The sequence below is a fragment of the Ambystoma mexicanum genome, chromosome 1q (assembly GCF_040938575.1).
Source record: "Ambystoma mexicanum isolate Mex_15411 chromosome 1q, UKY_AmexF1_1, whole genome shotgun sequence".
In the NCBI taxonomy this organism is placed as follows: Eukaryota; Metazoa; Chordata; class Amphibia; order Caudata; family Ambystomatidae; genus Ambystoma; species Ambystoma mexicanum.
Window position 1 is genome coordinate 1,485,262,489 of NC_090922.1, and position 10,893 is coordinate 1,485,273,381.

Here is a 10,893-nt window from a genome sequence, read left to right on the forward strand (position 1 = left end):
TTTACCGCATAAAAGTCTCACAGGATTGAGTGTTCACAACATTAAGAAGTGCCTGTCTTCTAGTGATTGTAGCACGTCTGGGAAGTCGACTAATGCTAACATTTTAACTCCCTGTAACTGTGACCAGCGTCTCTAGGAAGAGCTGCGTGCATTCTCCTGTTAGCAGTTCATCCGGTGAGCTCGGTATTGCATAAGACCCGGGAGCTGAACACCATTGCACACCGTGCACAGACAGCATGAAAATGTGTAATTCCTCGACCTTGCCCCGACATGCCCCTCAGTGACTCCATCACTCTCTGGCACTGCCCTTCATTGCCTCCCATGCTGTCACTCCATCCTCCCTGTGCTGCCATTCCCCGTCAGTGACTCCCTCAGCCTCTGGCACTACCCTTCATTGCCTCCCATGCTGTCACTCCATCCTCCCTATGCAGCCATTCCTTATCCCCCCTCTGTGACTCCCTCACCCTCTGGCACTGCCCTTCATTGCCTCTCATGCTGTCACTCCATCCTCCCTGTGCTGCCATTCCTTATTCCCCCTCAGTGACTCCCTCACCCTCTGGCACTACCCTTCATTGCCTCCCATGCTGTCACTCCATCCTCCCTATGCAGCCATGCCTTATCCCCCCTCGGTGACTACCTCACTCTCTGGCACTGCCCTTCATTGCCTCCCATGCTGTCACTTCTTCCTCCCTATGCAGCCATTCCTTATTCTCCCTCAGTGACTCCCTCACCCTCTGGCACTGCCCTTCATTGCCTCCCATGCTGTCACTCCATCCTCCCTATGCTGCCATTCGTTATTCCCCCTCAGTGACTCCCTCACCCTCTGGCACTGCCCTTCATTGCCTCCATTGCTGTCACTCCATCCACCCTATGCAGCCATTCCTTATTCTCCCTCAGTGAGTCCATCACTCTATGGCACTGCCCTTCATTGCCTCCCATGCTTTCACTCCATCCTCCCTATGCTGCCATTCCTTATTCCCCCTCAGTGACTCCCTCACTCTCTGGCACTGCCCTTCATTACCTCCCATGCTGTCACTCCATCCTCCCTATGCTGCCATTCCTTATTCCCCCTCAGTGACTCCCTCACCCTCTGGCACTGCCCTTCATTGCCTCCCTTGCTGTCACTCCATCCTCCCTATGCAGCCATTCCTTATTCCCCCTCAGTGACTCCCTCACTCTCTGGCACTGCCCTTCATTGCCTCCCATGCTGTCACTCCATCCTCCCTGTGCTGCCATTCCCCGTCAGTGACTCCCTCAGCCTCTGGCACTACCCTTCATTGCCTCCCATGCTGTCACTCCATCCTCCCTATGCAGCCATTCCTTATCCCCCCTCTGTGACTCCCTCACCCTCTGGCACTGCCCTTCATTGCCTCTCATGCTGTCACTCCATCCTCCCTGTGCTGCCATTCCTTATTCCCCCTCAGTGACTCCCTCACCCTCTGGCACTGCCCTTCACTGCCTCCCATGCTGTCACTCCATCCTCCCTATGCAGCCATGCCTTATCCCCCCTCGGTGACTACCTCACTCTCTGGCACTGCCCTTCATTGCCTCCCATGCTGTCACTTCTTCCTCCCTATGCAGCCATTCCTTATTCTCCCTCAGTGACTCCCTCACCCTCTGGCACTGCCCTTCATTGCCTCCCATGCTGTCACTCCATCCTCCCTATGCTGCCATTCGTTATTCCCCCTCAGTGACTCCCTCACCCTCTGGCACTGCCCTTCATTGCGTCCCATGCTGTCACTCCATCCTCCCTATGCTGCCATTCCTTATTCCCCCTCAGTGACTCCCTCACTCTCTGGCACTGCCCTTGGTTGCCTCCCATGCTGTCACTCCCTATGCTGCCATTCCTTATTCCCCCTCAGTGACTCCCTCACTCTCTGGCACTGCCCTTCATTGCCCCCCATGCTGTCACTCCATCCTCCCTATGCTGCCATTCCTTATTCCCCCTCAGTGACTCCCTCACTCTCTGGCACTGCCCTTCATTGCCTCCCATGCTGTCACTCCATCCTCCCTATGCTGCCATTCCTTATTCCCCCTCAGTGACTCCCTCACCCTCTGGCACTGCCCTTCATTGCCTCCCATGCTGTCACTCCATCCTCCCTATGCTGCCATTCCTTATCCCCCCTCTGTGACTCCCTCACCCTCTGGCACTGCCCTTCACTGCCTCCCATGCTGTCACTCCATCCTCCCTATGCTGCCATTCCTTATTCCCCCTCAGTGACTCCCCCATCCTCTGGCACTGCCCTTCACTGCCTCCCATGCTTTCACTCCATCCTCCCTATGCTGCCATTCCTTATTCCCCCTCAGTGACTCCCTCACTCTCTGGCACTGCCCTTCATTGCCTCCCATGCTGTCACTCCATCCTCCCTATGCTGCCATCCCTTATTCCCTCCATGCTAAATGGACAATGCAATAAACAAACACAAACGCCAAAACTATTGCCATTGCCTATGCTGCTTAAAGTCCAGAAGTGGAGTGACTGTAATTCTCATGTTAACCCCTTGTTGTTGTTGATCCACCTGAAAATGATGCTCAAATCTCTTGCAATGTTGGCATCAGGTCTCATTAAGCAAGTCAGGTTTACGAATAGTTATTTTAATACGCTTTTAAACACTCCATGGGTTTCAGAGACTGGCACCCATGTGATGTCTTTTCAGGACATCTGTATGTCATCAGTGGTACTGCACAGTTTTCTCTTCATGTTATTTCTTGTTGGAAAAGCTGCAGTTCTATTTATGACCAATAGATATCCTCACAGAAAAATCACATTAAATCACAACAAGGAAATGAAAGGTCCCACAGGCAATAGACATAGAAGTAGGACTAAAGTAAACACAACTACAATGGTAGTCCTACCTCTATGTTGCTGGTATGTTGCATGGAGTGAGGGGGTGTGCTCACAGGCACACTCCTCTAATTTGAGGACAGCGGCCAGGGAGGGGAAGGTGGAGGAAATGGGGACGTGAAAAGCATTCACGCCTCATTCATGTGCAGGAAGAGTCGTGCATGGCCCGATTTTGAGATTTTGAACCAGGACCGTAGCCACCCATCTTCCAATCCCGGCACAGGGTTTATAAAATTAAAAAACTCCTGGGACCCCGCGACGGAGGGTGATTTCCCGTGACGTCTGGTCACCTTAGAGTACACAGCAAGCAAGGAAATGGCAGCGATGTGCAAGGGGTGCAGCACTCAGACAATGGCATGTACTCGGAAGCTAAAGTGGTGCAGCAAGAAAATGTAGTGATGTGTAGGGAGTGCGGCACTCAGACATTGGTCCGTACTCGGAAGGTAAAGTGTGTGTAGACGGCAAACTAGTAAATGTCAGTGATGTGCAGGTAGCGCAGCACTCAGGTACAGGTATGTACGCAAAAGCTAAAGTGTTTGTAGACAGCAAACAAGGAAATTGCAGTGATGTGCAAGGAGTGCAGCACTCAGACCCTGGTATGTACAAAAAGGTAAAGTGTGTGTAGACAGCGAGCAAGAGTATGTCAGTAATGTGAAGGGAGTGCAGCACTCAGACACTGGTACGTACTCGGAAGCTAAAGTGTTTGTAGACAGCAAGCAAGGAAATGTCAGTGATGTGCTGGGAGCACAATGCTTAGACACTTGTAGGTACCCAGAAGCTAAAGTGTGTGTAGAGCGCAAGCAAGGAAATGTCACTGAGGGGCAGGGAGCGCAGCACTCAACATTGGCATGTAATTGGAAGCTAAACTACGTGTAGACACCAAGCAAGGAAATGGCAGTGATGTGCAGAGAGCACAATGCTTAGACACTTGTAGGTACTCAGAAGCAAAAGTGTGTGTAGACAGCAAGCAAGGAAATAGCAGTGATGTGCAGGGAGCGTAGCATTCAGACCCTGGTATGTTCTCGGAAGCTAAATAGTCTGTAGACAGTAAGCAAGGAATTTGCAGTGATGTGCAGGGAGCGCAACACTCAGACACTGGTATGTAATCAGAAGCTACAGTATGTGTAGACAGCAAGTAAGGAAATGTCAGTGATGTGCAGGGAGCACATCACTCAGACACTGGTATGGACTCAGAAATTAAAGTGTGTGTAGACAGCAAGAAAATGGCAGTGATGTGCAGGGAGCGCAGCACTCAGACTCTGGTATGTACGCAAAAGCAAAAGTGTGTGTAGACAGCAAGCAAGGATATGTCAGTGATGTGCAGGGAGAGCAGCACTCAGACACTGGTATGTACTCCGAACTAAAGTGTTTGTATACAGCAAGCAACAAAATGGCAGTGATGTGCAGGGAACGCAGCACTCAGAATTTGGCTTGTACTCAGAAGCTAAAGTGTATACAGCGAGCAAGGTAATGGCAGTGATGTGCAGGGAGCGCAAGCAGCATTCAGATCCTGGTATGTACGCGGAATCTAAAGTGTGTGTAGACAGCAAGCAAGGAAATGGCAGTGATGTACAGGGAGCCCAGCATTCAGACCCTGATATGTACTAATTTCTAAAGTGTGTAGACAGCAAGCAAGGAAATTTCAGTGATGTGCAGGGAGAGCGCATCACTCAGTCACTGGTATGTACTCAAAATGTTCAGTATGTGTAGACAGCAAGCAAGGAAATGGCAGTGATGTGCAGGGAGTGCAGCACTAAGACCCTGGTATGTACAAAAAAGGTAAAGTGTGTGTAGACAGCGAGCAAGAGTATGCCAGTAATGTGAAGGGAGTGCCACACTCAGACACTGGTATGTACTCGGAAGCTAAAGTGTGTGTATACAGCAAGAAAGGAAATGTCAGTGATGTGCAGGGAGCACAATGCTTAGACACTTGTAGGTACCCAGAAGCTAAAGTGTGTGTATACAACAAGCAAGGAAATGTCTCTGAGGGGCAGGGAGCGCAGCACTCAGACACTGGTATGTAATTGGAAGCTAAATAGTCTGTAGACAGTAAGCAAGGAATTTGCAGTGATGTGCCGGGAGCGCAACACTCAGACACTGGTATGTAATCAGAAGCTACAGTATGTGTAGCAAGTAAGGAAATGTCAGTGATGTGCAGGGAGCACATCACTCAGACACTGGTATGGACTCAGAAATTAAAGTGTGTGTAGACAGCAAGAAAATGGCAGTGATGTGCAGGGAGCGCAGCACTCAGACTCTGGTATGTACGCAAAAGCAAAAGTGTGTGTAGACAGCAAGCAAGGATATGTCAGTGATGTGCAGGGAGAGCAGCACTCAGACACTGGTATGTACTCCGAACTAAAGTGTTTGTATACAGCAAGCAACAAAATGGCAGTGATGTGCAGGGAACGCAGCACTCAGAATTTGGCTTGTACTCAGAAGCTAAAGTGTATACAGCGAGCAAGGTTATGGCAGTGATGTGCAGGGAGCGCAAGAAGCATTCAGATCCTGGTATGTACGCGGAATCTAAAGTGTGTGTAGACAGCAAGCAAGGAAATGGCAGTGATGTACAGGGAGCCCAGCATTCAGACCCTGATATGTACTAATTTCTAAAGTGTGTAGACAGCAAGCAAGGAAATTGCAGTGATGTGCAGGGAGAGCGCATCAATCAGTCACTGGTATGTACTCAAAATGTTCAGTATGTGTAGACAGCAAGCAAGGAAATGGCAGTGATGTGCAGGGAGTGCAGCACTAAGACCCTGGTATGTACAAAAAAGGTAAAGTGTGTGTAGACAGCGAGCAAGAGTATGCCAGTAATGTGAAGGGAGTGCCACACTCAGACACTGGTATGTACTCGGAAGCTAAAGTGTGTGTAGACAGCAAGAAAGGAAATGTCAGTGATGTGCAGGGAGCACAATGCTTAGACACTTGTAGGTACCCAGAGGCTAAAGTGTTTGTAGACAGCAAGCAAGGAAATGGCTGGGATGTGCATCGTGCACAGCACTCAGACACTGGTATGTAATTGGAAGCTAAAGTGTGTGTAGACAGCGAGCAAGGAAATGGCAGTGATGTGCAGAGAGCACAATGCTTAGACACTTGTAGGTACCCAGAAGCTAAAGTGTGTGTATACAACAAGCAAGGAAATGTCTCTGAGGGGCAGGGAGCGCAGCACTCAACACTGGTATGCTCTCGAAAGCTAAAGTGTTTGCAGACAGCAAGCAAGGAAATGGCAGGGATGTGCAGTGTGCGCAGCACTCAGATATTGGTATGTACACAGAACTAAAGTGTGTGTAGACAGCGAGCAAGGAAATAGCAGCGATGTGCAGGGAGCAAGGCACTCAGACAATGGTATGTACTTGGAAGCTAAAGTGTGTGTAGACAGCAAGCAAGGAAATAGCAGTGATGCGCAGGGAGCGTAGCATTCACACCCTGGTATGTACTTGGAAGCTAAATTGTATGTAGACAGTAAGCAAGGAATTTGCAGCGATGTGCAGGGAGCGCAACACTCAGACACTGGTATGTAATCAGAAGCTACAGTATGTGTAGACAGCAAGTAATGAAATGTCAGTGATGTGCAGGGAGCGCAGCATTCAGACCCTGGTATGTACTAATTTCTAAAGTGTGTGTAGACAGCAAGCAAGGAAAGGCAGTAATGTGGAGGGAGCGCAGCACTCAGACACTGGTATATAATCGGAAGCTAATGTGTGTGTTGACAGCAAGCAAGGAAATGGCAGTGATGTGCAGGGAGCGCAGCACTCAGACCCTGGTATGTACTCGGAAGGTAAAGTGTGTGCAGACAGCAAGCAAGGAAATGGCAGTGAGGTTCGGGGAGCACAGCACTCAGACATTGACATGTGCTAGGAAGGTAAAGTTATAAAAGTATATTTTGCATGAATGCCACATGATAGTAAATGATTGGCCTATGCACATTCGCATTGCACTATAAATTGCATTGAATGAACCTTAAACAGGCTGACTAGGCCGCCATTTTGAGTTATCCGCCATTTTGATCACCTCTTGCTTTCTGGCCCATGTTTAGTATTGTGTTTCTGGCTCCAGCAGGGCAAAATTAACTACTGTTTCCATGATGTCAAAGTAGATAAGAATGTTGAAGCTGCTAAAGAGGATTGTTTGTCCTACACTGAGAAACCTTGGAAATAAACAAAAGCCGTACTAATCAGTAATTTATATACCATCATTTATATACCATCTGTTCCAATAGTGTCTTGCCCGTTCAAACAGCAAGTAGAATGATGAATAGTTGAACATGATCTTCTTGCAGAAATCTTTGTTTTCGCTCCTTGAAACTAAGCTGACTTTAAACTCAAGAACAAATGATAGACAAATATAAGCAAGCAAAATAAGGAATGTTACCTTTGTGTCTTATATTTAGAAAACATATGAAGTGTTTAAAGGAAAACAACAAACTATTCAAAACATGACTTAGTTATGTGGCTAGGCCATGAACCCTAGGTAAATGTATGAGACGAAGATGGGCTGGACGATGTGTCCGGGATTGTGGAAAATCTGTATAAATGTACATGTATTTGAAATGTCCAGCACTCTCTCATCTCACGGTGTCTGCTTGCGCACATTGCAGGATGTTGACAGCCAGACAGCTGCCTGTTAATACATGTACATTATGCTTTGACCACGTGACCAGCGTATTTCTATTATGTGGTATTAAGCCTCGATATTCTTTAATCTTTCAGATGTCGTCTGAATAGGGACCCTCAAGATTGATGCCACATCGCTAGACGAAGACGGGGCTACCGACCGGGATCGGAGACTAACAGGGCGCTCTGCAAAGTGAGACGCGATTCCTCCGCAGTACTGCACGCCAGATCCCTGGACGGTGAGCAGCGTTTAGTAGGAATCACTACGAGGGTCCCCGTATCGAGGACTGTTTGTTGAAAACGCCAGCCATGACGATTTGATGTCCGATCAGACCTTTTGATTGATTTGAAATCAGGTGAGTCATACCCCGATTCCTAAAATCCTAACATTTGTTACAAGTGTTGTCTCTGTAGAAACAAAAGTAGCCAGGTAAGATCGTGATTTAACTATGCCTGGGAAATTGTCATCCTGTTGCAGGGTTTTATTCTGCAGGAAAAGACAATCTTTGAAACAAGGCCAACCGGCGCCTCCCGCAGGGTCGCCAGCTTTTTTAATTTATTGTAAGTATGGCCCGGGAGCTATCATATTTAATTAAATTTGGCACAGACAGACCAGACATGTTTCAGAACTTCATTGGCCAGTTTATGGTAGTTTTGAAATTGCCCGCCTAGAGCATTTAGAATCTGTATTGTTGAGAAAAAAGGCTAGGCCTGCAGAATTTGATGCAGTTAAAGATTGGAGAAAGGAAGCTATGCAGCAACTCAAGAGTAGAGAAAAGCATGCACATAGACAGATGACGAATGCTGAGAAAGCATTATTGCATGATCAGCAGAAACAGTCAGAATCCATTAGAGGTATGGATAGGGATTTCCAACTAGATGTGCAAAAGACATATCCCTCTCAGGATTTACATACATCAGACGAGCTAATTAATACATTATTGAATGAACGTAGAACTGTTTCAACTGTACCACCTCCTTATGTGCCTCCCCCTTTGTTGTTCCTCCTCCTCCCGTTGTTGTTCCCCTTCTTCCTGTCGTTGTTCCTCCTCCTGCACCTCCACTCATGCCAACAGTCGCAGTCCCCATAATTCCGTCTGCACAGCCAGCGGTATTGCCTGCGCTACCTATTGAACAAGAATTGTATGAACCCTCTTTGCCAGGTGGTTCTGCTCCACCTCTAGTGGTTGAAGTGGCGAGAGCTGATCCAAGAATAATGACTTGTGGCACAGTATCTAAAGACAGAAAGAGATAATTGTATACGTGGGCTAAAAAGTACATAGAAGAGGGTGATGAATTGGCTGTTTTAGTTGCGATTTCTGATCAAGGGGGTATTCCTGAACAGAATATTTTGATAGAACGGATGGGAACGTATTTAGTTGATATATGCAGTGATTTGACAGACATGAATGTCCCACAGGGGTTGAGGGATTTGAATGTCCTTGCCCGCTCAAGGGACACTGCAGCGAAAGTATATGAGCATGTAGAGAAGGTATTTGAGTTTAAAAGGGAGCTAGATCGGTTACAGAAAGATGAGATGGATGATAATGGACGGCAGGCTTCAAATGTGCAGAAGCAATTTCTTCCTCCATTGAAACTAATGAGTGAAGAAAAGCGTATTTGCGCAAGAGACGCTCTTAGATGGATTACGGATATTTCAATTTCACCCATTGAAGTGCATGACACGTTTAGTCAGTATGCTCCGGCAATGCAAAGGAAAGTGTTACAGGTGATGGTTGAATATTTACAAGATGAATTTATGAAGAGAAAGGAATTTTGTCCCGCAGATATGATGGTTATTTATAAAAGAGCATTTTCGCCTGATACTGCATTGACTTCTTTGTCACTTGATTTAGTCTTGTTGCTTAATAGACGTTCAGATTTGCCTACTTTACAATTGCTGATGAGGGAGTTTCCTCCGACATTTGTTCCGAAAGTAGAGATTCCTGCTAATGCTGCATCAGGAACACCTGCAACCAATATTGAAGCACATTATGTCTCACAGTTTGTCCATGTCCAGTTTTCTAGACAGGAAGTGAATACCATTAGGCAATCAATTCCAGATATTAGGAAGAATCCAACAGGATTTTATAAAGAAATTGAATCTGTATTGCATTCGTCAGTTTTCACGCGGGGTGATATAGATTTGTTGCTTCCTGTGATCCTCCCTGCTGATTTATGGAAGAAGATTAGAACTGTAGATGATCAGGCAGGAATGGGTGATACATGGGATGCCTTAGTACGAGCAGATGGGGAAAGGAATGCCGGTGAGAAACCGCCACAGTGATACTGATGTTGCCAGATAGAATAGTGACTAAATTGAAAACTCTGGTTCCTGAAAAAATAATTATATGGGATAAGCTTACAGCTTGCATGCAGGGGAAGTCAGAGGGTGCAAGTGAGTATTTTCACAGATTTGAGCAGGTATTTTTAGATTTTAGTGGTCAAGATTTAAGTACAGAGCCAGGAAAGAGGCTATTTGTTGATTAAGTTTGTGCGTGGATTGTTGCCTGAAATCCAATCACAGATCATGACTTCTGGGAGTGCTTAGCAAGTGAAATCACAATCTGAAGTGTTACACATGGCACAGTACTATGAAAATAGGGTTAATACAGAGATGGGGAAGGAGGAAAAGAAAAAGGGAGACCTGAAGTCTAGAGTGTTATTGCAGCAAATAGCTAGAGGAGCCCGAGGTGGGAATACATAGTTCAGAGGCCAGTTTATAACACAGGGTGGTGTCCAACTGGGTCCCGTACACATAAACCAGTGTGCATATTGTAGACAGGAGGGCCATTTGCGAGCACAATGCCCGATCCTACAGCAGAGATCAAATTGTATGTATGGTGCCATGGGTAGACGATCCATAGGCCGTCCTGGGATAGGGGGTACTGGTAGAAATCAGTTTGCAGAGAACCAACAAACACCATCACTAGATAGTCCGCAACAGAGTGTCAGTAGTGGGAATACTTTTGATAATCCTTCAAATGTCTATTTTTCTGAAGATTTTGGATCTGATTATATACTGTTCCGTTAGAACAGCCCGAAGAAGGGTCTGGAAGCGATACCTATTCCCGTCGATCAGAAAGGGCCCTACGTTGAAATGAAGGTGGGGAATAAGGAGCATCTATTTTTGATAGATACAGGAGCACAGAAGTGTTCTATTGATCATTCACGGGTTCCAGATATTCCACTGTGAGGGCAGAAACACATTTCTGTAGGGTTCTCTGGTACGCCAGTGGTTAGTCTGGTCTCTCGGCTGGTACCAATTGCACTGAGACCATTTACTGATTCTTGTCCATTTCTTTTGATGACAAATTGTGGCAAAAATGTGTTGGGATTGAATTTATTAAAGACATTGAATGCTGTGATTTACTGTTCTCCAGATGGAGTGTACTTTACGATTTCGCCCCAACAAACATCTGTTCCACAATT

At 46.8% G+C, this 10,893-nt stretch overlaps 1 long non-coding RNA gene across 1 annotated transcript; it reads left to right on the top strand.

The window, feature by feature from the left end:
• Positions 1 to 2,944: 2,944 nt before the first annotated feature.
• Positions 2,945 to 7,818, top strand: LOC138522637 (uncharacterized). Its single transcript, XR_011283323.1, has 2 exons — positions 2,945 to 3,288; positions 7,558 to 7,818. It is a non-coding gene; the product is annotated as an uncharacterized lncRNA (long non-coding RNA).
• The last annotated feature ends 3,075 nt before the right edge of the window (positions 7,819 to 10,893 follow it).